Source organism: Bos indicus x Bos taurus, chromosome 11 (genome assembly GCF_003369695.1).
Source record: "Bos indicus x Bos taurus breed Angus x Brahman F1 hybrid chromosome 11, Bos_hybrid_MaternalHap_v2.0, whole genome shotgun sequence".
NCBI classification, from domain to species: Eukaryota; Metazoa; Chordata; class Mammalia; order Artiodactyla; family Bovidae; genus Bos; species Bos indicus x Bos taurus.
This window is the reverse complement of record NC_040086.1, coordinates 55,724,345-55,750,716: the sequence shown is the minus strand read 5'-3', so window position 1 is coordinate 55,750,716 and position 26,372 is coordinate 55,724,345. Positions and strand designations below refer to the sequence as shown.

The following is a 26,372-nucleotide window of genomic DNA, read 5'->3' as shown; positions in this document are numbered from 1 at the left end:
CTCCCAGGGACACAGGTCCTGATATTGCTTCTCTTTCCTTCTTAGCTGATTCCATGTGGCTCTTTCTCACAGCCTTGTTTGTACAGGAGTCTTGCAGTTTTGAGTTAGTTTTCAGTGAGAATTGTTCCATATAGAGGTGTATTTTTATGTGTTTGTTAGAAGAGGCAAGTTATCTTCCCCCCATCTTTTTACTTTTTGGTAGTTTCTTTCAAAGCACAAATATTGACGAGGTCAAATTTATCTCTTTTTTTGAGGGGGGCAGGGATTGCTTGCCCTTTTGGTATCGCATCCAAAAAATAGTTGCCTAATCTAAAATCACAAAGATTCACAGCTATGTTTCCTTTTAAGGGTTTCTTAGTTTTAATTTTTATATTTACATTTTTGATCTATTTTCAGTTAATTATTGTACATGGTGTGAGGTAGGTGTCTACTTGCATTCTTATGCATGTGGATTTCCAGTTGTTTCAGTACTATTTGTCTTCAAAAATTAATTGACCATAAATGTAAGACTTATTTCTGGAGTTTCAATTCAAACCAACTTATCAATAAGTCTATTTTTATGGCAGTGCCAAATTGTTTTGATTATAGCAGCCTTGTAAGTTTTGAAATAATACTACCTTTTAATATTAAATACCATAATACTTATGACTGCCATTTTAAAGTTTATATTTTTCTATTAAAAACATTTTTTTAAATGTATTTTTGGCTCTCTGGGTCTTTGTTTCTGTGCTGGATTTCTCTAGTTGTGGCAGGTGGAGTTTACTCTTTAGTTACAGTGCACAGCTTCTCAGTGCGGTGGCTTCTCTTGTCGCAGAGCATAGCGCTAGGGCACGTCTGCTTTTTAGTAGTTGCCTGCATGTGGGCTCAGCAGTTGCGGCTCAGGGCCTCTAGAGCACAGACTCAATAGTTATGGTGCACAGACTTAGTTGCTTCAAGACATGTGAGATTTTCCTGGACCAGGGTTGAACCTGTGTCTCTGGCATTGGCATGCTGATTCTTTATCACTGAGCCATTAGCAAGCCCAAGTTTGTGTTTTTTAATAATATAATTAGGTGGAATCATTTGATAGTTTCTGTTGTTAGTCACCTTGGTTGAAAGTTGGTTTTTAGTCTCCCTGGCTGAAAACTTGACTTTGCAGCCCTTAATTTTGCTAAATGGAGACAGAAGAAAAGTGCCTAGATGGAGACTATAATTCTGAAGAGAAATTGGTGGCTGTGGTCAATAGAAATTCTAGAAAAAATAAAATGTTAGCATTTCAGGTCTGTAATTTATATATTACTTGTTGCTTATTGGATTATAAAAGTTTTAAACTGAACATTTATGGGTTTCCTTTTGAAAACATGTGTAGCATGAAAAGAGAAGCTTTGGATATATATTATATATATATTACATGCATATTTTGTTTAGCTGTACCCAGGCAGTTATGCATATGTACAACTTGATCAGCATGAGATCACTTTACTTTTTATTAATCTGAAAGAATACATCTAGATAAATTGGAGTTAGATGTTATTAATAAAAAGCCAGAGTCCTTGTTTGATGATAAAATGGTAATGTATCTGTGTGTGACAAAGAAACAGAGAACAAGAATACTAATTCTCTAAGAATTTATTCTTTAAGATGCTGCTGTTTTCTAAGATATGAATGTGAGTAATAAAATATGCAAACAACATATGCACTCACATGCCAGGAATGTTTTTTTCAAGATGTGGTACATTGAGTGTGATGTGTGAAGTGCAAATCCAGCTGCTACAATCAGGTATGTGATTCATCATATTTTACAAACATTGTTTTGCATATGGGGAAAAATCTCATCTAATAATAGGATCTGCATATTCTTTCCTTCTCCCAATGTTGTTTTCTCTTCCAATTGTATGCCATTTATTTAGTGTATGAACATATATTTAGTGTATGAACACATATTTATATGAAAAATGTGTTCATTATTCTCTTATAATTTATGATGGGATTTAGAGTTGTTTGGTCTGAATAGACACCCCCTCCCATCAGGCTGTAGGTAGTAACACATCCTTTGTCTCTTTACAGCAAAAATAGATTAAAAAATAAAAGTTGTATTGTACATATAACCAACAAGACCATATACTACAATTAATTGGTTTTGTTTCAAATTCATTGTGTAGGAAATGGTGTAATTACACTGCTCCAGTTGCATTCCTTTCTCTCAGCATTGTTGCTGTTCTCCAGTGGATTGTGGTCAATAATATTTCATTTTAAAATCCTGTGCTAAAGGTGGACAGGTCTTGAATTACATGTTGTTCTTTAAACCAGCTCATAACTGTGCTCCGTCACACCAAGTATACTGATGCAACATTTATTTACTTTCATTAATTTGGAAACTGCATGATTTACTAAATTACACACTGGTCATTCAGAGTCATCATATCAGGTGTAGTCAAAGGCCAGATTGAATGGCATTTTTCTGCTCTCAGTTTCCAGTCTTTGTTGAAATAGAGCATGCAGAGTTGTTTTTGATCTTCATAATGAAGGCCATCTCCAGGAGGCATTCCTCGAGCCCAGTCTGATCAGAGTGCACCTCTTGCAAGAAGAATTCCCTTCCTTCCAGCCCATTTTGACTCTGCCACTTGTAGATTTATGTACATATTACCAACTTTCACCATCACTCAGAATAGGAATGTAGCTACCTTGTTACAGGGAGGTGGTAAAAAATGCATTCTGAGCCAGTGTTGCAAAAATATCCTATTAGATTTCATTTTAGTATTTTTATTATGTAATTTTGAAGATTCAACTTTTTTTTTTTTTTTTTTTAAGATAAACACCAATGGCATACTCAGGTTTTTACTCTGTGCAACACCATATTCCATAATATAACATACACGTTAGTGGAAGACAGTCTCCAAAAGGTGAACTGACAGTAGTCACTGTTTGCTGCCACATTTTAATAGAGATATCTAAGGAGATAGACAGAATATTTTAAGCTGAGAGAGGTGAAGATGATTGAATTTTCTTTTTAAATGGAGAGGTTTGCACATTATTAGGTTATTTTATAAATTCTACTCTGCAGCCTATACATATTTGCATTGATTTTTGTAGGACAAAAGTGAAATTGATTCCTAACCCATCACATTAATGTAATTTATAACATTTTTTTTTGCACATTAAAGTTTTTCTAAATGATGAGCTCACACTTTTTTCACAAGTTTGCCTAAATTTAATTTAATATGTGGGGCGAAGAGTAGAAAGAATGGCATCTCGGTGATTCTCTGTTCTTTAAAATATATCATAAATTTTTTTTCCTCTTTTGTTCTGGAGTTCAAGCATCATGCTAGTGATATTAATAGCTAATAGTTTGTAAGTTCTGCCATCTCTTCAGGTATTTATTTCACTTGAGATGTTTTAACCAAGCACTGTTTTATTTACTTGTTTTTTTTTTTTTATCTTTTTCTTCCACTAAAACAGTAAACTCCATATGGGTAGGGACTTACAGTGATCATAAAGGATCTGGCAGATCACAAGATAATGTAAACCATTATCTTGTGGGGAGTAGGCGGGGCAAGGATTGAAGTGGGGCAATAACCTGATCCTATTTGCATCTTAAAGACAGCCAAAGTTCAGAGCAGGATCATGATGGTCTGGTGGTGGGGGCACATTTGGGGTCAGGGAGAGGACTTAGAAAGCTGGTCCAATAAGAAATAATGATAGACCAACTTAAGATATTGGTAGTAGATTTGAAAGTCATGGACTACTTTAAGCGATATTAAGCAGGTAGAATCTATGGGACTGCGTGGTTGAGAGATGTAATTAGTGGGGAAAGGTAGAGTCCAGGAACATCCTCGGGTTTCTTTTTGTTCAATGGGTGGAATCATGTGTGAAGAGAAGCACATATTTTTTCTAAAATAAAATGAATTCAACTAGCAGTTTGTTTCATGTGAAGCACCTGAAGGCTGTCAAGAAGAAATACCCAGTAGGTTATTAGAGATAGGAATCTAGAACTCAGGAGACAGATATGTGCTGAGGATAATAGGGTTTAAGTTTATCAAGACATAAGTGGCTGTTGAAGCCATAGTTTGGGAGATTTTCCAGGAAAAAAATCACAAAGAGAATAGGGGACTGTGGGTTGAATCCTGAGAATTGGCAGTTATTCCATAAATAGAGCCCAGGAAGACAAAATGAGTAGCATCCACAGAAGTAGACAAAGAACTAGGCACATGATGTGCCATAAGAAGAACATATCAGAGTGTTTGTGTCTAACAGTGTGTGTGTGTGTGCTAAGTCACTTGTGTCACAGTTGTGTCCAACTCTTTGAGACCCTATAGACCGTAGCCTGCCAGGCTCCTCTGTTCATGGGATTCTCCAGGCAAGAATAGAGTGGATTGCCATGCCCTCCTCCAGGGGATTTTCCTGACCCAGGGATTGAATTCGCATCTCTTTTATCTTTTGCGTGGTTGTCTGGCAGGTTCTTTACCCCTTGTGTCACCTGGGAAGACCCTGTGGGAAATAGAACACGGTGATAAAGAGAAAGCAAGGGGGATAAATCTATTTGACAATTATTGAAACAGCATTTATTGGGGTCTTATTGTTTGAGTGTGGTCTTCAAACTTACCCAGTAAATAAATGCTTATCACCAGCTTTCAGAGTAGTTCATTAAAAAAAAAAAATCACCACAAAATTAATTCCTGATCATCTAATAACAGGTTGTGCCTTCTGACTGTTTCCACCCTTTAAAAGACCTTTCCCATGTAGCAAGGGGGAGAAGAAAAACAGGTAAATGAAGAGCCATCTTTTCAGTATTCAGGTCCAAATGTCTATTTCTCTCAGGAAAACATTCTTTTCCTTGAAGAATAATTTCATTCATTAAGAGAAAAGTAGAAGTTTTCATAGTGTTGCCAAACAAAGTGGTTCTCTACTTTTATTTTCAGCAAAGCTAAATCTACTGCATATTGAAATTGTATCTTGATATGCAGAGACCCTAAAAATGAAATGCTGACACACTTAACTGATTTTTTTCATTTCACTTTCTTACTGTTGGCTGTGCACATAGGCAGACAGTCATGTGAGATAGTTAATGATTATATGGATGAAAGAAAATATGATATTTTGCATAATATGATGAGAAAATATTAACTGGAAAACTTAAGGAAAACAGAAATTCAATCCTAGTCTTATTTTCTTCTCTTTAGTATGGTAATCTGTGTACAATTCATACCTGTCCAATGTGATACAATGAAATGCTTTTAAGTTGTGTGGTATTTGGAAAATAACCCTACTTTAATTTCTTGCCGTTAGAATACCTCTACTTAAAATTCTTACTAAAATGATATATTAAGAACAGAAGTAACATATTTATTATTTGCTTTAATCAATGAAACGCATAATAAAATGGTAAATACTCAATATTAACAAGAATTTAAATGAAAATACTAAAAAAAGTTTGGATAAACATGTAGAAAAGGCATAACACATTCAAAAATTATAATTTTAAATTATAATTTACAAAAAATAACTTATTTTATAGATGAGAAAGCTGAGTTGGAAGAAGGAAATTTATTTGACTAAGGTACCTTGACAAGTAAATAGCCTTGAGATTGCATAAGGCCAATTTCATGAAGTCGCGCTGTTCCTTTTTTCTTAAGGTGTTATCATTTGTAACATATTCTCTTTGCCAAATGGATTTCATCTCTTTTCTCTAAAAGATGAAATTTTTCCTGAATTTCTTATAAACCTTAATCTGGCCCTCCTAGGTATTTTACAACATTTTAATGTTTCCACATTTACTGGGTGTGTGATTGAGTGTGACTAAAGCAGGCGAGTCTGCTTGACTTCACCTGCACAGGCCTTTCAGTTTTATATTTTATACCATTATTCAAGCAGGAAGGCACCTCTGCTTTCTGCCTATTATTTTCTCCACCTGCACTAAGAGGTAAGGACTGATTTAAATGTTTTTGCCCTGGTATAGCTTTCACTTTTTCTCCTAGTCAGAGTTAAGTTAAATCTTCTTTACTGGCTCGACCAGTACCCCATTTCCAGTCAAGTATAGGCAGAGATGTTGGATGAATTCCTTGGAATTGCAGTCTGAGGTCAGGTGGCCATTGTTTATGGAGAGGCCACAAAAAGGGGAGCCAGGGGAAGTGTTGTTTTACAATACAGCATCCTGGGAAGAAGCCAAAATCAAGCAATGACTCATCAACCCCAGATGGTTAGGCTTTGAGGAACGGTACAAACTAGAGGCTCCAATCAGATCAGAACAAATGGTTTGAAATAGAGGAGAGAGATGGCACCTGAAAAAAGAATCACTGAACCAGAGAAAAATGGACTGTTCTTAGCCTGTCTGCAGACTTGGCGGGGAAGAAGGTAGGCATTAAAGACACTGACCTGAGAAAGACACGACACCTTTTTTCGGACATCATGTAGTGCTTCTTATACCATTTACATATAGGAGGTAGATAAATTTTTATCTGATAAATGTGAATATCTTCATAGTTATGTTTTTGTGTATTCTTCTTTGTATCTTTTCTTCATGATAGTATAGTGAAGTATATAGTATAGTATAATGTCTGACATCATAATTGCTAGGTAAATATTTGTTTCATTTATTTAGTAAATGTTGAACCCATTATATATGTAACTATGATATATTGACATTTCTAATTTTATAAATTACTTAATCATACATTTATTTAAAAGACCTATTAACTGTGTATTGGGAATTATACAAAAAAGCAAAATTAGAGCTATTTTCACCATCTAGAGGATAAAGCAAACAGTAAATTGTTGCCTTGGTTGCATTAGGTATGGTGACAGGTATCTGTACAGGGCATTATGGGAGCCCTTCTGGGAGTAGCTATATTCTCAGGGAGTGGTTATGGTTAGAGTCCTTTTAAGCTGAGTGGAGGAATCTTCAGGAGGCTGCCAGGAGAATCATGGGGCATGAATGCATGTAAATGTAGGGGAAATGTTTCAGTAGGGGATTAGTAGGGGGTTTAGTACTGGGAATTGAGAAGGTAGGAGACAGTAAATGTGAAGAGGGCTCAGGTCCTGAAGGCATGGTATACTAAAGATTTGAACTTGATTCTTTGTCTTGAGAAGCACTGAATGATTTATAAAGGAATTCTAAGTGCATTTCTTTTGTTCTTCACTGCTTTATTTTCTACCTAATTTTTAATGTCCTATCCCATGTGTGTTTCCAGGAATCTGGTAGGTCTTAGAACATTAAACCATCCAAGAATTAATGGAGAACTTGATACCATTGTCACAAATATAATCACCAAAGTCACTTACTTAATGGTTGTGTCTGCATTGGAAACACCATATTCCTATTTAATGACTACTGGAGAAAATACAAATTTAATGTCAGTTAGGCTTAGGCAACATATGTAGACTGAGACTTTTAGAAAATCTATTAAGGTGCAAATAAAACATTATAATTACTTCTCATGCTAAAGCTCTTTTGGAATTGAATGTATTGATATTTATTGTGGAGAAAACCAGGCCATAAATTCTAAAAACCCATTTTATTACTTTCTAAATTAACACAGCTGAACTAAAATGAGGCCATGGTTTATAATGACTGGTTAAATTGCAGTAATGTGCTCTTGAACCCAGTAAATTGGAATCATTATGTACAATTCTCACATTATAACAGCATTACTTTATAATACTTAGAGATTTTTATTATATATCTTGACTTGTAAATGTTTTAAACCAGGACTTTGAACTGATGGATAAGTTTAAATTCACATGTGTCAATGATGTTGCCATTTATAATTAAGGACAGAACTTCAGGGTTTTTACAGCTATCATTTGCTCCTGATATCTAAAGAAAGGTGGAATTGCTCTACTCTTCATTGGTATTCTGCAGATTTTATTCTTCAGGAATTTTTAATGAGCTAGAACTATATAAGAAAATGTGTCATTTATTTTTATTTATTTTAAAAATATTTGTTCATTTGTTAAACAGGTCTTAGTTGTGGCACCCAAACTCTAAGTTGTGGCATGTGGCATCTAGTTCCCTGACCAGGGATCAAACCTTGGCCCCTTGCATTGGAAGCACAGAGTCTTAGCCACTGGACCACCAGGAAAGTCCTAGTATATGGTTTTGAATTATGACAGATGGATGTCTAATTGACCCAGAGCAGATAGTTACCTCTCCCAATCTATTATTTCTTGAAAGGTTTTCAAGAACATAGGTCCAGCACTCTCTGAAGTTGATCAATTTAGTGGTTTATTCCCCTAGTATGAGGTTTCTTTCTTTTGAGATAATTTTGTTGCTATTGTTCATTTACTCAGTCATGTCCAACTCTTTGGGACTTCATGGACTGCAGCACACCAGGCTTCCCTGTCCTTTACTATCTCCCAGAGTTTGCTCAGACTCATGTTCATTGAGTTGGTGATGCTATCTATCCATCTCATCCTCTGCCACCCCTTCTCCTTTTGCCTTCAGTCTTTCCCAGGATCAGGGTCTTTTCCATTGAATCGACTGTTCACATCAGGTGGCCAAAGTATTGGAGCCTCAGCTTCAGCATCTGTCCTTCCATTGAATATTCAGGGTTGATTTCCATTAGGATTGACTGGTTTGATCTCCTTGCAGTCTAAGGGACTCTCAAGAGTCTTTACCAGCACCACAATTCAAAAGCATCAATTTTTTGGACTCAAGCATCTTTATGGACCTCAGTTCAGTTCAGTCGCTCAGTTGTGTCCGACTCTTTGCGACCCCATGAATCGCAGCACGCCAGGCCTCCCTGTCCATCACCAACTCCCGGAGTTCACCCAGACTCACGTCCATTGAGTCAGTGATGCCATCCAGCCATCTCATCCTCTGTCGTCCCCTTCTCCTCCTGCCCCCAATCCCTCCCAGCATCAGAGTCTTTTCCAATGAGTCAATTCTTCGCATGAGGTGGCCAAAGTACTGGAATTGCAGCTTTAGCATCTCTTAAATTGTGTTCTGTAAGGACTTACTATCACAATCCCTGGTGTTTAAATAGATCCCAGGAATAATTTTCCTTTATGTATTTCTGGGATATAAAGTGAGATACTGTTGCTGAAGCTGCTGTAAACACGGAAAAGAATTTCTCATGAATAACTGTATAGAAATTGTATGATCCAATTCAGATAAAGTAATTAAGAACCTGATGATGAAATTTGCTGATTGTAACCTGTCAGCATAGAAAGTATGATGGTAATTGTAGATCACACTGGGAATACTTCAGGCTAAATGTAGAATTCAAAGCACTTGTATAAATTGAAAAAGAGATGGGAAAATTTGATAGTAAATTTCATTGGGGGCACATTCAGGGAAGTACCCTGCAGAATAATAATAAGCTATGAATGTAGAAAATGAGAATGACTCACTGTAAGTTTAATAAGTGAAAAGAGATCTAGAGATAATAGTGAACTAAAATTGAAGATGAATTAGTCACTCTTCTTTTTGCATAGAACATGTAGATTAAGTGCTGCGCACAGTTACAAAGAAAATGGAACAGTATATTGCTGCCCTCAGGAGACCAATGAACTAATGAAAAAAAAATAAATATGAAAGAGCCAAACTATAAAGTATGTGTGCTGTTCTCACTCATACTCAGGGTAATTTTCCTACTGTTGAGTGCCTATGTGGCTGGTTGAAAAGACCGAATGTTTAATGATTTTGCTCTACTTTATATCAGTACTGATAACAACCCAGTTCACTTTGTTCTGAGCTATCTCCTTGATGTGTATAACCTGGGAAAATGTGGGTCATTAAATCATTAGAAGCACTTGAATCTAGAGGATTATGTGCTACAATATGCTACTTGAGTTTTTTTTTTTGGCTTAAATTATTTCAGCATTTTAAAAGAAATCAGGCCTACTTTTTATTTCTTTTTTAGAATTGATGTCTCACCTTAGAAATGATATCCATCATTCATGTAGTCACCCAAGTTTAAACTTAAGTTTTGGCCACTATCCATGCCACCTTATCAGCATATTCAGTCTGTTACTTAAATTTTTAATTTCAGAATTGGAGAGGAACTTTAGAGTTCATGTAGTTCAATTATCATCTGAAATACCCTTGATGAGACTTCTGGTAAATATCCAGCGTGTTTTTCTAATATCTAGAATGACAGGTAACTTGTGAAGTCCTTTTAAATCTTCCTTCTTTCATATATATATATATATAGAGAGAGAGAGAGAGAGAGAGAGAGAGAGAAGGCAATGGCACCCCACTCCAGTACTCTTGCCTGGAAAATCCCATGGACGGAGGAGCCTGGTAGGCTGCAGTCCATGGGGTCACTGAGAGTTGGACACGACTGAGCGACTTCACTTTCACTTTTCACGCATTGGAGAAGGAAATGGCAACCCACTCCAGTGTTCTTGCCTGGAGAATCCCAGGGACGGGGAAGCCTGGTGGGCTGCTGTCTATGGAGTCACACAGAGTCGGACACGACTGAAGTGACTTAGCATAGCATATATATATATATATATATATACACACACACACACATATATATGTGTATATATATGGTGATGGCTTAGTCACTCCCTCTTGTCTGACTCTTGGGACCCCATGGACAATAACCTGCTAGGCTCCTCCTTTTATGGGATTTCCCAGGCAAGAATAGTGGAGTGGTTGTCATTTCCTTCTCCAGGAATATAATATAATAATTTATATATAAATTATTATATATATATTCCTTTAGCTTTTAACCTGGTTTGATCGTTATCGTGCCTGGATGTCTTCACACAACCTCCTAACTGATCTTTCTCCTCTAGTTTTTATCTTTCCTAGAATATCTTCACACCACTGTTTCAATAAAACTCCTAAAACACTTTGATCACACTGCTACCATGATTCAGAAACCTTCAGTATTTCCCTGTAGCCTGCAGGATAAAGTCAGAACTCATTAACTTGAAATAATCTAACTCAATATATGTTTCAGGGTTTAACTTCACCTTTTTCAGTTTTCCCAGCCTATATTTTGAGCTTAGTTGGTATGCTTACTCTCTCCTGCTGAAATTATATTGTTCTTGTTCCAGTGCTATTGCTGATGCTGTTTTTCTTAATATTTCCTTGTTCGCTACTACCCTCCTCTTATTTAAGTATTAACTATATTTTAAGATCCAAGCTGACCTTGGAGATACAGCAGTGAGTGGTGTTAAAGCAGGATCTTAGTTCCCTGCCTAGGAAGTGAATCTGGGAAACCTGCAGGAAAACCAGGAATCCTGGCCACTAGACCACTAGGGGCTAGATGCTGTAAGCAAAGCTGCCCTGGTTCTTGCCCCCATTGAAAACAAAAATATTTCAAGCAGGCAAAAACTATAAAATCAGGTACAAAGTTTATTATTATTAGCACAACATAACGTGTGGAAGAGCATGCAGAGACACAGTGTATTTAGACAGAAGTGAAACAGGAATACACACCCAGAGGGAAAGGGTGTAGGTGAACTCTTTGTTGAGGAAGAGCTCAATAAAGAGGCAGTTAAACCATTTATATAGGGTTTTTTTGGGTCTTTGTTCCCTCTAGTCAGTTATCTCACTTTTTCTCTCACAACTGACCTATCTTAGGGCCCTCATCAATATATGTGCGGGGTTTCCCTCATAATTCAGTTGGTAAAGAATCTGCCTGCAGTGCAGGAGACCCAGGTTCGATTCCTGAGTCGGGAAGATCCTCTGGAGAAGGAAATGGCAACCCACTCCAGTATTCCCGCCTGGAGAATCCCGTGGACAGAGGAGCCTGGCAGGCTACAGTCCACAGGTTTGCAAGAGTCGGACACGACTCAGCTACTAAACCACCACCACCACCACCAATATGTGTGCACATCTTTTTTCCAAGATGGATTCCAGTGTGAAGGCCTATGGGAAGTTGATACCACCTATTATGGGGTGGCATCCCCCTCCCTTGCTGACCCCCAAGGAATCTTCTTGTGCATATTCAGTCAGGGAGGTTTCCTTGACCTCAGGAGTGATTGACGTGATTGTCTTATCTCTTTATTCCAGTAAAGCTTAGCTCCTGCCATTAACTTTGTCCTTGAAGTGTCTAGGGATAACAGAGCTACAATTTACTCCACTTGATAAACTCCAGTTGTTCAATTCAGGGACCCATCTACCTCCTACCTCAAAGGGAGTCCTCTCTTGCATAACTCACTCCACACCATGGCCAGAACACTGTGGTGTTTTCTTTTCTGAACTCCTAAGGGTACTCATATTCATCCTCATTCATTTGGTGCTTACTTATGAACTAGCTTGGCACCGTTCTCATATTGTTATATTGAACTGCAATCTCTCTTTTGTATTGATATTTTAATTCATTTTCACATTTTAAAACTTGAGAATTTTCCAGGTTTATTTTATGAGTTGATATGGTGTAGAACATATGGCTTTCTAACTGTATTCCACCAAATCTTAGGGATGCCTGAAAATATGACTGGGGATGGAAAGAGAGTAGACTGGAACTTGCAGTTCCCCAGCAGCTTCTACCCAAACATGTCTGCTTTGCTCTGTTTTCATACCAAACCTCTGTATTTGATTACTTTTGAGGAAAGCATTGAGACTAAAGTTAACTTGAAAACTGTAGATGAGATTTCCCAGAAAACTTGGAGAGGAACTCACACTTGGAGTAGGAGCATGGGTTTTATATCCAATTTTGACTCCTTATTGTTCTCTGTTTTAGTTTTCTTATTTAAAAGATTACCAGGTCAATATATTTTACCTTATGTCTCTTAACACTGTAGAAGTCTCTGATGCTAAGAAATTTAGCAAGAGTATTGGAGTGGGCTGCTATTTCCTTCTCCAGGGGATCTTCCCAACCCAGAGATTGAACCTGGATTTCCTTCATTGTGGACAGATGCTTTACCACTTGAGCCACCAGGGAAGCCTATTAAAATATAGTGACATTAAACGAGATGCCAGTCCAGGTTCAATGCACGATACTGGATGCTTGGGGCTAGTGCACTGGGACGACCCAGAGGGATGGTATGGGGAGGGAGGAGGGAGGAGGGTTCAGGATGGGGAACACATGTATACCTGTGATGGATTCATTTTGATATTTGGCAAAGCTAATACAATTATGTAAAGTTTAAAAATAAAATAAAATTAAAAAAATATAGTGACATTTAATTTTCTATTTCTAAAAATATTTATGGAAAGTATTTATTTATTTAGCCAGTTCTATTATGAAGTTGCTTGTAGGTTTTAGTGGCTGTTATGGCCAGAATGTTCTTCATATGGCATATTAACTACATGATAATTAAATATGAGAAAGGCAAAGTCTTTTTCACTCTCTCCTTTTGATCAGAACATTATGTATGGCATTCATGTAGCTTTTGCTTTTTGGTACCACTTGCAAACTCTTCATTAGCATCACACCAGAAATCACTGTGTAAACATTAAAACCTTAAGAACATTGTATTCAGAAACCACTGAATTTAAAAACAAGATGAGTGTTGGGTGTAAAAGCGATTTTAAAAACATAAAGGATAAATTATGTAAACTTATGGAAAGCCATTCCTTACATTAATCTTTTTTGCAATACCCCTTTCAAAGTAGGAGGCCACCATAAAGATAGGTAACAGATGTAAGGCGGAGGAAAGATAACTTAATCTTTCTTGTGTTGCTTGTCCTTAACTCATACCTACCAAGTTAATATGTAAGGATGCCAAGAGTTAGCATCAACAGAGAAGTGGAAACATTGAAATTTAGTTTGAGGTCTGCTAGGAAATTACCTAGCAAAGACATTACTTTGCCAACAAAGGTCCGTATTCTCAAAGCTATGGGTTTTCCAGTAGTCACATATGGATGTGAGAGTTGGACCATAAAGAAAACTGAGTGCCAAAGAATCGATGCTTTTGAACTGTGGTGCTGGAGAAGACTCTTGAGAGTCCCTTGGACTGCAAGGAGATCAAACCAGTCAATCCTAAAGGAAATCAATCCTGAATATTCATTGGAAGGACTGATGCTGAAGCTGAAACTCCAATACTTTGTCCACCTGATGCGAAGAGCTGACTCATTTGAAAAGACTGCTACTGGGAAAGATTGAAGGCAGGAGGAATAGGGGACAACAGAGGATGAGATGGTTGGATGGCATCACCTCTCGATAGATATGAGTTTGAGCAAGCTCTGGGAGTTGGTGATGGGCAGGGAGGCCTAGTGTGCTGCAGTCCATGGGGTTGCAAAGTCGAATACTACTGAATGACTGAACTGAACTGAGGAAATTACCACTTAACTCATCATAGCTACGGTGAAACTGATCTAAGCCTGCACTTTGCAGATACTGGCACTGGGTTGTTCAACAGATTTCAGTGATAAACCAAAGTCTGCAGATGAAGGACTGTTTCCAAGAAGTTAAGCACAGAACCAAGATTTTTCTACTTCTTGTTTTAAACACTTGTCTTGAGAAATGAAACAGAAAGCCATTAAAAATGTGAAAAGATATTAATACTAGAATTGAAAGTCCTTTGTGCATCACAGTAGCATTTGGTGCTTAAAGTTGTCATGAACAGTAGTACCTGGCACATATCAGAAAATAAGGCAGGTGTTTCCATGTTGATAGTACTATGAGACACTGGTGTATGAGCTTCTGCAGCTGGTTCTGGCCTTGTTAACAGCAACATCCAGTCAGGAATTTTTGGATGTCCTTTAAGTAGTGAAGATCCCCTTCAAGTTCTAAGAAATAAGCTCTGGTGCTCACTGTTTGCACTTTCTCCTCAAGCAAGTCTCTCTCATTTAAGAAGAGAATTGTGATGACATTGCTGAAAACCTGGATATTGATAATCACGTTTCAGAAATGCTCAGAGATTCTGTAAGGATTTGGTGATCCACCTTCCATACCATCTGGTCAGATTCTCTTGAGGAAATAAGGAAGCACTGATGTCATATTCTGGAAGGAAGCATGAAAAAACTAACATTTCCATTTTGATTTTTGATTACCTACATCAGATATTTTGAAAGGAACATAGTAAGTTTCAGTGTTATACTTAGAAATATTTTGTTAGGTATTCTGCAAAGCAAAATATCTTCTTACGGTGGAAAGCCCTTAGCTCTTTGAGTTTATCTGTTCTCAAGGAAATATTTTTACTGATTCACTCAGTTGAAATTACCATGCCTGTCATGTGCCTCTATCTGCCTACTGTGCCCTCATAGCAGAAAAATATTGTAAAAACAAAACAAAAACCTGGCATTGTCGTCATTCTCTGGGCTGCCATGGGTGACTGAGGTTGTCAACTGTCATCATCTTGTCTCTGTTGAGCTGGTTTGAGTCATTTCCCCAAAGAATATGAAGCATAGCTTGAAATCCTACAAGCACCATCATACCTTTGGTCATGTAACTGGAGAGAGTGGGGTGGAATTCCTCACCAGTGCTTCTTAGAGCACTGCCTGTGGATGATCCAGTCAGCTCCAGGAAGATGGCTCTGCTGCTCTGGTTTGCTCCCAGATGTTCATTTTTCATGAACTGCTTCAAGTCAGTCTGACTTTTCCCAGGACCGGCATCGTCGATCTGCTTAGCCTTCTGCTGCTGCCTGGCTTGCCTCCCATCACCACACAGTAGGTAAGTGTACTGAGAGCCTGGAGAGAGGGAAAGGAAGTCCTGAGGCTTCGTTTTTCCCTCCAAACAGTGTTAACCACTGCATAGTGTCTCCCTGGAGTGTAGTTTTGGAGGAAAAGATCTGAACTTGAATCCTGGGTCTACAAATGAGGAATCCTGGCTAAATTGCTTCATATTGTTGAATCTCAGCTTCTTCATTTCCAGAATACGGATAATCATAACTGTCTCTTAAGGTTGCTATGAACAGCGCTTGTGAGCATTGGTCTAAAATGGTTAGCTCAGTGCTTGGCACTTGGGTATCTGGACTATGTTACCTCCTTTTTCTTCTCTGTAATTATCTTTTTTTTTTTTTAAGGACTTATTTATGAATGACTTTGGGAATTTTTTTCTCAATAATCAAACATTTAAAAGATGAGTTAGTCACTATTCAGGTTCTGAAAACACGTATAAATGAGATTAAAAATTTGTTAGTAATGGTGATTTCAATTCAGTAAAATTGCTGATTGGGATATCTAGATACATAGTTCTATTTGCTTTGTTAAAAAAATCAACCACATTTATCTGGGTTTGGGAGGAGTAGAATTAAATAGAAGGAAGTAAAGGGGATTGTATGGGAGATGAACATTTTATCTATTTTTTTACTGTCTTATTTTAGGTGGTAGTTACACAGATGTATAAAATTTTTAAAACTAAACAAGCTAAAAATATGTGATTTATATTAGTTAGCAAACAAAAAAAGCACCCATATTACTTTAAAAAGGTATATGTTCTATTTTAGTTTAATTCCATCTGAAGAGCCCAGAGCAAGAATTTCATCATTTTGTTAGTCAAGGCTCATATATTTATGTGTTGTTCATAAGACCAGGTATTAGTATATCTGAGATTAAATTTATGGGATGTGCATGCTCATTGATAGATGATATCATTCATTTTTAGTGTTTGCTTTTCTCTTATTCTTGAAGCTACAGCTTTACTAGGCATTGAGCCTGTCGTAAAATATATGGGTCAGTTATTTATAGAGTCTAAATTAAAAGCCTTATGAATTTAAACATGGTATTACAATAAATTAGAGTCATTCATAAATGGAGAAGGTCAGAGATTCCCTTGTTTTCTTATATGAAGTTATTTTTTATGCATCACTTAGGAAAAAGTGTCTACTAAAAACATGAAACATGACTTCCACTTTAACTTTATTTTACTTAAGTTTACTCATTTGAGAATATGAGTATGCCAGTTTGTAGTCAAGTTCTTCATGTTGGTTTTACATTTTAAGGTTTCTTTGAGTTCATTGTTTTCCTTTTGATCTCAGTGCATATCAAATATTCCTATGAGAACCATAGTTCACATGCTTAAGGCATGTGTTTTACCTAGCATTAAGATAGTATGGTCACCTGTAAGTTCTTATAATTTGACTCCATTGCAGGATTGTTGTTTAACACCCCTAGGTACTTTCAAAATGTTTAATGCTGTCTTCAGTCTTTGAAGCAATGTTGCATTTTTAGTTTAAGCATTTTTAGTTTAATTTCACTAATTTGTTTTTAAATAAAAATTTCCAGTACTCTATTAAATGATATTTAATGACATCAAAATGTAGCTAGGAATTTAGATAAGATGTCTTTATTTAGCTGAGTTTTGTGAAAATATGGATTCATATCAAAGATAGCTTTCATTTAGAAATGTTATATAAGGTTATTTTGCAATGATATATCAAGGTACTGGTTATGTTTGTCTTTTCAAGCTTTAGGAAAACTATTACAAATTATTTCAAGCTTGAAAAAATTATAAAAAATTATGTAATATTTTTGATTAGTAGAAGAATTACCTTCATCCTTTCTAAATAATTTTTTGTAGGTAGTCTAAAATTTAATTTACAATATTAATTACTTTGGTGCTTTAGCATAACACTTTTCCCCCCATGAGTTTGAAATCCAATTAGGTCAGGTGTATAAACGTAAGTGGTATTTTAAGATGGTACCAGTTTAATAATGTTGGCACTCTGCATGTGTTTATGACAGTTTTGCTTCATGTAGTCACTCAAAACTGAGTACATTTGCTGTTCTAAAAATAGGAGAGTCTATGTTTAATTCAGCCCTTACGTTTAAGAAGGTGATATTGTGTCCTTTTTATCTGATACTTTAACATTTTATAAATTCATTTGGTAAATGTAAGTGGAAAATGTTTGAATAGATTACTTAAATGATGCTTTAGTAAACTAACGCCGTCAGTGCCTTTAATCAGGAGTGGTTACTGAGGTCTGAGTAGCTGCCAGGTGGAAATCCTCACCTGTACTAGTGTCCCTGGACAGCCCAGCAGCTGAAGGAAAATTGTAAATAAGTGAAAAATACTCCAACACTCAGTAGCTCCATAAATAGAAGTACATATTTCATTATTATTTTGCTTTTTAACTTTCCTGTTTAGATATTTTTGCTTTTCTTCTATTAGATCATCTGTCTTTTTCTTATTAGTATGTGGGCTTCATTGTAATTTCAAGATAATATCCCTTTGTCAGTTGCATAAAGTTTAAATGTTTTCTGTTATTTTTTTCATTTAATGGGGCCTTTTGACACCACTATAATTTATCATTGTTTTAACTTGCATTTTGTGGATTTCTTTTTTAGCAGAGGGCATCTTATTTAAGAATTCTAATCTTAAAGACAGAAAAATATTCTCCAATGTTTTCTTTTTAGTTTAATTCTTTTCATTTTATATTCAGATCTATCATTTGTCTGGAAAATATTTTTAATCTGTGGGTCAGGTAGGAATCTAATGATGTTTTTCATAGTGTGGTTAAATGACCAGTTGTCCCAGTAGCATCTGTAGACTGTGTTTCCAAGCTCACCTGCCATAAACCCTCTGTCCACAGTGACTTCCCATATAGCACAGATCTGTTCATAGACTCTCTGTTCTGCTCTGGCTTTTTGGACAATCTCCAAGTCAGTACATTCTATCTTAATTGCTAAGTTATATTAACTCTTAATACCTACCTAGCTAAGAATTGTATCTAATCGTCCAAGTGGTACATATTTTCTTTCCTTTCAGTCTTTTTGTGATTTAGATATGTCTTCTGTATATGGTATGTATCTATGCATTTAAGAGCCACACTGATTATCTCTGCGTTTTTGGTATAGTCTTTTTTTTATTCAGATGGTAAAGTGTCTGCCTACAATGCGGGAGACCTGGGTTCGATCCCTGGGTCAGGAAGATCCTCTGGAGAAGGAAATGGCACCCCACTCCAGTACTCTTGCCTGGAAAATCCCATGAACGGAGGAGGGTGGTAGGCTACAATCCATGGGGTCGCAAAGAGTCAGACACTACTGAGCAACTTCACTTTCACTTTTTAAAATTATTTTTATTTTATATTGAAGTATAGTTGAGCTGTTGAGTAACAATGTTGTGTTACTTTTGGGTGTATAGCAGAGAGATTTGATTATACATATACATGTATCTATTCTTTTTCAAATTCTTTTTCCTTAAATTTTTGCAGAATATTTACCTACTGTGCTATACAATAGGTACTTGTTGGTTCTCTGTTTTAAATATAGTAGTGTGTATGTCAATCCCAACTTTCATTTCTCTCTCCTTTTTAATAATAATTGTGGCCCACCTTCATTTTGTTTGGGTCTCCTGTCATGTTTGACATCACTACTAATATTATTTGTTGTACTTTACTTTGATTCTTTTTTTTTGTTCCCTACATTTTATTTTCTTCTTAGGATTCTCTTCATTTTGTAATCAAGTACCAGGCCAGGTTGGAAACCATATGTAATAATGCTGGTATGTCTTGAGGCCATGGATTTCCCTCTTGGTGACAGAAGTTCACTGTTCTTTTCAAGGCCTCATTAAAGATTTAATCCTTTGACTAAAGGTGCCTATAGGGCTTATGAGACATCTGAACTCCTCCACCAGTGAGTCAGTTTTTCTGTAATTTTTCTTCAGTCCCCTCTTTGTCATCAAATTAAGTGTTTGGGTTGCTTTGGCTTTTAAAATAGAAACCTGTTTGGGGACGAAATCAGGACGATATGGTTTAACTTCCAAATCTCGGATGTTCTTCATCACAAAAGAAGGGTATTTCTTCTGAGCAGAGCTCCCACAAGCTTGTGGGCCATCTGACACTGAACACAAAGAATTTAATGGCAAATGCTGTGCTCTCAGAAGATACTACAGATTGCCATTAATACAGGAAAGGCACAAGTAGGTCTGAACTATACCTGTGGTCAAGAGAGGCCCATTATAGCTATCCCATCTCAGATTGAGATTTTGCTTCTTGATGTCAAAGATGGAGAAATTTCATATCATATGATATCCCTTATATGCAGAATATAAAAAGAAATTATACAAGTGAACTTACATACAACACAGAAACAGACTCAACAGAGAATGAACTTATGGTTACCAGTCAGGGAAATAATGAGGGGAAGGGATATTTAGGGAGTTTGGGATGGACATGTACAGACTGCTATATTTAAAATGGATAATCACCAAGGACCTACTGTATAGCCCATGCAACTCTGCTCAATGATATGTGGCAACCTGGATGGGAGGGAGTTTGGGGAAAAAAGATGCATGTATATGTATGGCTCAGTTGCTTTGCTGTTTACCTGAAACTGTTCAAAGATTTTTAATTGGCTATACTCCAATATAAAATAAAAAGCTAAATAAAAAGATGGAGAAACTAGAAATCCACCAGTCACTCTGCACGTTTTTTGAGACATTCATGAAATATCTTTATCTTTGGTTTTAGCAGATCCCAAATTCCTGACCATGGGGTCACAAAGAGTCAGACACCACTGAGCAACTGAACTGAACTGAACTGAACTGAACTGAAATTCCAGTGTTATGCCTGACTCCCAGGCATCCTTAAATAAATGTGTTTTGGAGAAGTAAAAAGGATGTGGGATGGAATGCTGACAAGAAGATATCTAAGTGACAAAAATTAGGCAGAAATGAAAAATAGTTTCACCCTCTCACCTCTAGAGGGAGAAAAATACCACTATGATAATGGAGTTTTATATACAACGACTTTGGCAGTTTCCCAGGGATGTGAATTTTAGGAACACACAACTAATCTAATTTTTGGCTGCTGTTCCTCTCAGAGAAGAAACTGATTTATTACACTTTAAAACTGATGTTTTGATTTGTAGGGATGCCAGAGGGATTGAATACTGGCAGCTGTGAAATATCTTTCCATACCAGTTTGTGAGAATCCTAGCAGACAGTGAATTTAGCAATAATTTCACTATTTCAAGAAAACTAGTGGCAACTGTACCTTTATATAGCATACATATGAGAATCAACTGAAGCAATTGTCTTCTTTGTGCTTGCATGAAATTTTATAAGGGCAGCATGTGTGCGCGCGTGCTCAGTTGCTTCAGTCGTGTCCAACTCTTTGTGACCTGCTAGAGTGTAGCCAGGCTCCTCTGTTGGTGGGATTCTCCAGACAAGAATACTAGACTGAGTTGCCATGCCCCACTTCAGGGATCTTCCTGACCTAGGGATCGAACCAGCATCTCTTAGATCTCCTGCATTGGCAGGCAGGTTCCTTACCACTAGGGCCACCTGGGAAGCCCATGATTAAGGTTAGAGATCATGAGTTGGAGAAATAATCCAGGATTATGTGGGTTACTGCTAAGTCACTTCAGTCATGTCCGACTCTGTGCGACCCCATAGATGGCAGCCCACCAAGCTCCCCCGTCCCTGGGCAAGAACACTGGAGTGGGTTGCCATTTCCTTCTCCAATGCATGAAAGTGAAAAGTGAAAGTGAAGTCACTCAGTGGTGTCCAACCCTCAGCGACCCCATGTACTGCAGCCTACCAGGCTCTTCCATCCATCGGATTTTCCAGGCGGGTCCAATCTAATCACATGAGTTCTTAATAGTACAGAAGGTTGTCTAAAGAGAGAAATGTAATGACAGAAGAAAGTCAAAGAGATACAATGTGAAATGGACTCCATCTGCCAGTTCTGGCTTAGAAAATAAGAAAAGGAGCTATGAGCCAGGAAATGCAGTGGCATTTAAAGCTGGAGATGGCCCGCAGCTGATTGCCATCAAGAAACCACAGGCAGTTCTACAACCTCTAGGAACTAGATTCAGGCAACAATCCCAATGGACAAAGATGTGTTTTCTTTTTTACAGCCTCTGAAAAGGATGCAACTCTGCTGACATCTTGATTTTTGTCTATTGAGACTCATTTTGGTATTCTGACCTACAGTACTTTAAGATTATAAATATGTGTTTGCTTGACCCACTCAATTTGTAGTAATCTGTTAGAGCAGTAATAGAAAATTAATACAAAAGGTGACCGATTTTCCCCTTTAAAATGATCATGGATACAAAGGACAGATCTAATACAATTTTTGAAGATGACTCATTCTTAAATATAACGTTTTTCTTATGTGAAAAAAACCCACCTGTTGGCTAATTTATGTAATCTGAATTACATAATATTTTCCTAGAGTGTTTTTTTTTTTTCTGATGAATGGGTAGTATTAATATGTAAGTATGAGGAAAAAAATCAGAAACCTCCATTGAAGTACAATTCCTTCATAGCTTTGAGTTTTGATGCCAAGTGATTTGATTTTCCCACAGTATTCACTTTTGTGTCAAAAAGTAACTTTTTGATAGCCTCTCTGAAAAGCAAGCTGCTATTAGGATTGCCCCAAATTATTCCATAGATCAGTGTGTCTTGGTTAAACTTTCATGTGTAAATTAAATCCCTGCATAATCTTGTTTTTAAATATTCCTCTTGGAGATGTACCTCAGAGAAGGATCACACATACAACCCTGTGTTATTTTTAACTTCCTGTCAATGGAGACAAATCCAGAAAGAGAAACCTTAGTTTTTGCTATGACTTTGATTTTGCTAGATTTCAGAGTTTCTAATTTTTCTCAGGGATAGAAAAGACAGAGAGAAGTGAAAGTCTGTAAGGTGATGAATCCTTTGCCATTTCCCATTTTTTCATCTGAGAGTGATTAGCCGTATCTGTACAGAAACATCTTACTTATTCATGAGCATGTTCAGGATAGTTTTATGGTGTAGAACGCTTCTTTGTTTCAGTAATAGAAGTGGCAGATGAAAAATGGAATTGAAGGTATGTGTATGAAACTGAAAAGGAACCAGTGGAGTAATCAGTTTTATCGTTTACTAAATCATTCTTCTGGCAAAAATATATATATATATACAGTGATTCAAATGGATCTATCTTATTCCAAATGATATACAAATTAACTTTCACACTTTGTTTCTTCCTCATCTAACTAGGTATGTTGCTGCAATTTAGAGAATTACAGGTAGTATGGTTTCTCTACTTTAGTGTGAAATTACAGAATTTAAAAAATGATCAGCATGAATATATATAGCCAAATGTGTCAACATGATAACCAAATTAAGAGGAATAATACAGACTATAAGCAAACTTTATAACCTATGTTGTGACTTAGGAATGGTTAAGAATGATGACTGAGCCTGTTTGCCTGCTACTGGCTACTTCATTTGGGGAAATATTTTAATCTTTAGACTATCTTAGTCTTCTCATGTATAAAATGGGGATTATAATTATACTTAGCTTTGTGATGAGCCTTAACTGTCTTAACATTTAAAGTAGTTAAAACATTGCCAGGCTTGGAATAAATGCTGAACAGATATTTACTATGATTATTTTAATGTTGAATTATAAACATTTTCAAGCATATACAAAATAAAGTTGCTTATATGACTAGCTTCTTTCTTTTCTGTAATAAACTGTCATATAGTCCTTACCTGGGTGCTAGAGTTATACAAATGTTGCCAGTTTTAAAATGTGACTCTTTTGTGTATCTTGTGTTTTTTCTGAATGATATATAAAGCATATCACTTTACCCCTACACACTATCGTATACATTTCTTAAAAATATGAAATATGAGCTTTAAAAGGACATAACAATGATGCCATTGCCCCATCTAGCAAAATGTAAATTTATTGGTTGTAGCTAATATTCAGGTCAAAATTAAGTGTTCCAGTTTGCTTGAAAAATATATTTTCATAGTTATTTGTTTGATCAGAATCCAAATTCCATGTATTGTATGTGGTCATGTCTCCTAGGCTCTTCCTCCTTTATCACTCTCTTTCTCTCTCTTTTAAAGGTCAGGTTTATTGAGGTGTAATTTATACTTAGGGAATTTTGCTTCATTTAGGTGTGCATTCCTATGGATTTTGACAAATCTATCTGTATAAGCACCGGTATAATCAAGAAGGTCTGTCATGCTCCTTTAATCTATTCCCTCCCTGTTATCATAGTTCCTTGAATCAAATGATATTTTTATCTATCCCCATAGTTTTTTCTTTTCCAGAATATCCTATGAATTGATCATGCAGTGTATAACCTTTTGAGTCTAGCTCCTTTGACTTAGCATAATTATTCTGAAATTGGTCATGTTGTTCCCTTTATCAGTGCTAAATTACTTCAGTCATGTCTGACTCTTCGCAACCCTATGGACCATAGCCCACCAGGCTTCTCTGTCCATGGGATTCTCCAGGCAAGAGTATGGAGTGGGTTGCCACTTCCTTCTCTATCCCTTTATCAGTAGCTGTTCTTTTTCCATTGCTGAGCATTATTCCATCATATGAATGATGGGTGTTGCCACAGTTTGTTTATCCAGTCACAAGTTGATAGACATTTAGAATGGTTTTTCATTTGGATTATTTTGGGTGATGACAAATAAATCTTAATATAAACATTTGCAATAGGTTTTGTGTGTAGATGTGTCTTTTCTTGGGGGTTCCACTAGGGTGGCTCAGCAATAAATCCATCCACTTGCCATGCAGGAACCACAGGAGACACAGGTTCTATCTCTAGGTTGGGAAGATCCCCTGGAGGAGGGCATGGCAACCTACTCCAGTATTCCTGCCTGGGGAATCTCATGGACAGAGGAGCCTGGTGGGCTACAGTCCATAGGGTCACAGAGTCAGACACAACTTGAAGTGCCTTAGCACACATATGCACATGTCTTTTCTTTGCGGGAAACACCTAGGAGTATTTACCTAGGTTTGCTAGGTCACATGGTAAGTATATGTTTAACATTATTCAACATCACAAACTATTTTCCAGAGTGGCTGCACCATTTTGTATTTCCCAAAGCAATGTATAGAAGTTCTGGTTGCTCTACATCTTAGTCACAATTGTTATTTTCAGTATTTTATGTAATTATTTAACCATTCAAAAAGGTATACAGAGATGCCTTAACAACAGCAGTTGCTGAGGACCTTGAGAATCTTTAAATGGGCCCTTTATTCTGACCCTTCTTTTAATCAAGACTGGCCTCTCTTCCACATATTTATTTTATTAATTTTATTGTTTGAGGAAACTGAAAATCTTTTTTTCTTCATTTTGTTATTTAATTTGATCCTCAATACTTCATCTTTCTTATAAGCAGAAAAGCAGCTTATAAAACTCAATTAGGTTTCAATTTTTTTTTTTTTTTTGATGAAATGCTTCATAGGCCATTTGTTTCATATTGTATCACTTTTGGAGGCATATATGATTGACAACATATGATTGGTTCAGATGCTGCCTGTGTTACCCTTCATCTAAAATTTCCCATCACTGTTCATCTAATAGTTGCATTCATTTACCTTTTCCTGAATCAGTTATTTTGTTAGGTGTAACAAAATAGTTATGTATGCTAATGTTCTCCTTTGTCTGTATTTATCAGTTGATTTTCTTCCGTAAATGAAGAGTTTTCCTCACTTACTAGGGCTACCCAGTTACCCTAGAGTTTATATAGAAAAGCTGAAATTGATAACTTTTAGAGAAAGGAGTTTCCTTGAAATTTCTAATGATAATTAATGGCTGGTGGTAGTGGTGGGAGTGTATTTTTTTTCTCTTTCCTGTCACCTTTATCATTGCATGTCATTATGAATTCATGAGTTTTTTTATATGTAATGTGTTTCAGTTAATGTCGGTGATTCTTGCTTATTTCAAATTCAGGTCATATTAATATAATAAAAAAGAAAAGCAAAGTATAAAAGTACATAGAGTTTTATATGTATTTGCATCTGGTTTCTGGACTTTTTTTATGGTTATTTGGTCTGTATATATAATGCATGTACTGATCTCACCTTCTTGAAATTATCTAGCTCTAGAAGAAGAAAGCCAATCTGGTAGTATTTCATGGGGATCAACATAAATTAGGAAGAATTGACATTGCTTTAATACTGGGTATTTCTATCCAAGAATAGATCATTTCTTTCTGTTCTTTCAAGTTTGTTTTTTGATCTTTAAATATTTTTCTTATGTAAAATGTTCACATTTTCAAGTAGTTTGTCTTTTTTATTGCTATGTAAGTCATGACTTTTATTCCATGAGATTTTAAAAGTGTTTGTCTTTTAAGAGTATTTTTGTTTGTCTGTATGAAGGCTAAAGGATGAGGTCATCAAGGTTTTGCATTCATTATGTCAGCAAGTCTGGAAGATCCAGCAGTGGCCTCACTGGAAAAGGTCCATCCTCATCCCAATTCCCTAAAAGGGTTGTACCAAAGAATGTGCTAACCATTGGGCAATTACATTCCTCTCCTATGCTAATGGTGAAGTCACCCAGTCATGTCCGACTCTTAGTGACCCCATGGACTGCAGCCTACCAGGCTCCTCCATCCATGGGATTTTCCAGGCAAGAGTACTGGAGTGGGGTGCCATTGCCTTCTCCAAGATACACACTGCTGCTACTGCTAAGTCACTTCAGTCGTGTCTGACTCTGTGCGACCCCATAGATGGCAGCCCACCAAGCTCCCCCGTCCCTGGGATTCTCCAGGCAAGAACACTGGAGTGGGTTGCCATTTCCTTCTCCAGTGCATGAAAGTGAAAAGTGAAAGTGAAGTCGCTCAGTCGTGTCTGACCCTCAGCGATCCCAT

General features: G+C 36.7%; 1 protein-coding gene across 5 annotated transcripts in view; it reads left to right on the top strand.

Moving 5' to 3' along the window:
* CTNNA2 (catenin alpha 2) overlaps positions 1-26,372 on the top strand; it is a 1,359,097-nt gene that overhangs the window by 67,601 nt on the left and 1,265,124 nt on the right. The window contains exon 1 of one of the 5 annotated variants that reach the window (XM_027555569.1): positions 15,472-15,494. The exons of the other annotated variants lie outside the window; for them this stretch is intronic. The gene's annotated coding sequence lies outside the window, so the exon portion shown is untranslated. Of the gene's footprint in view, positions 1-15,471; positions 15,495-26,372 lie in introns of those variants that run through there. 5 annotated transcript variants of the gene reach the window in all.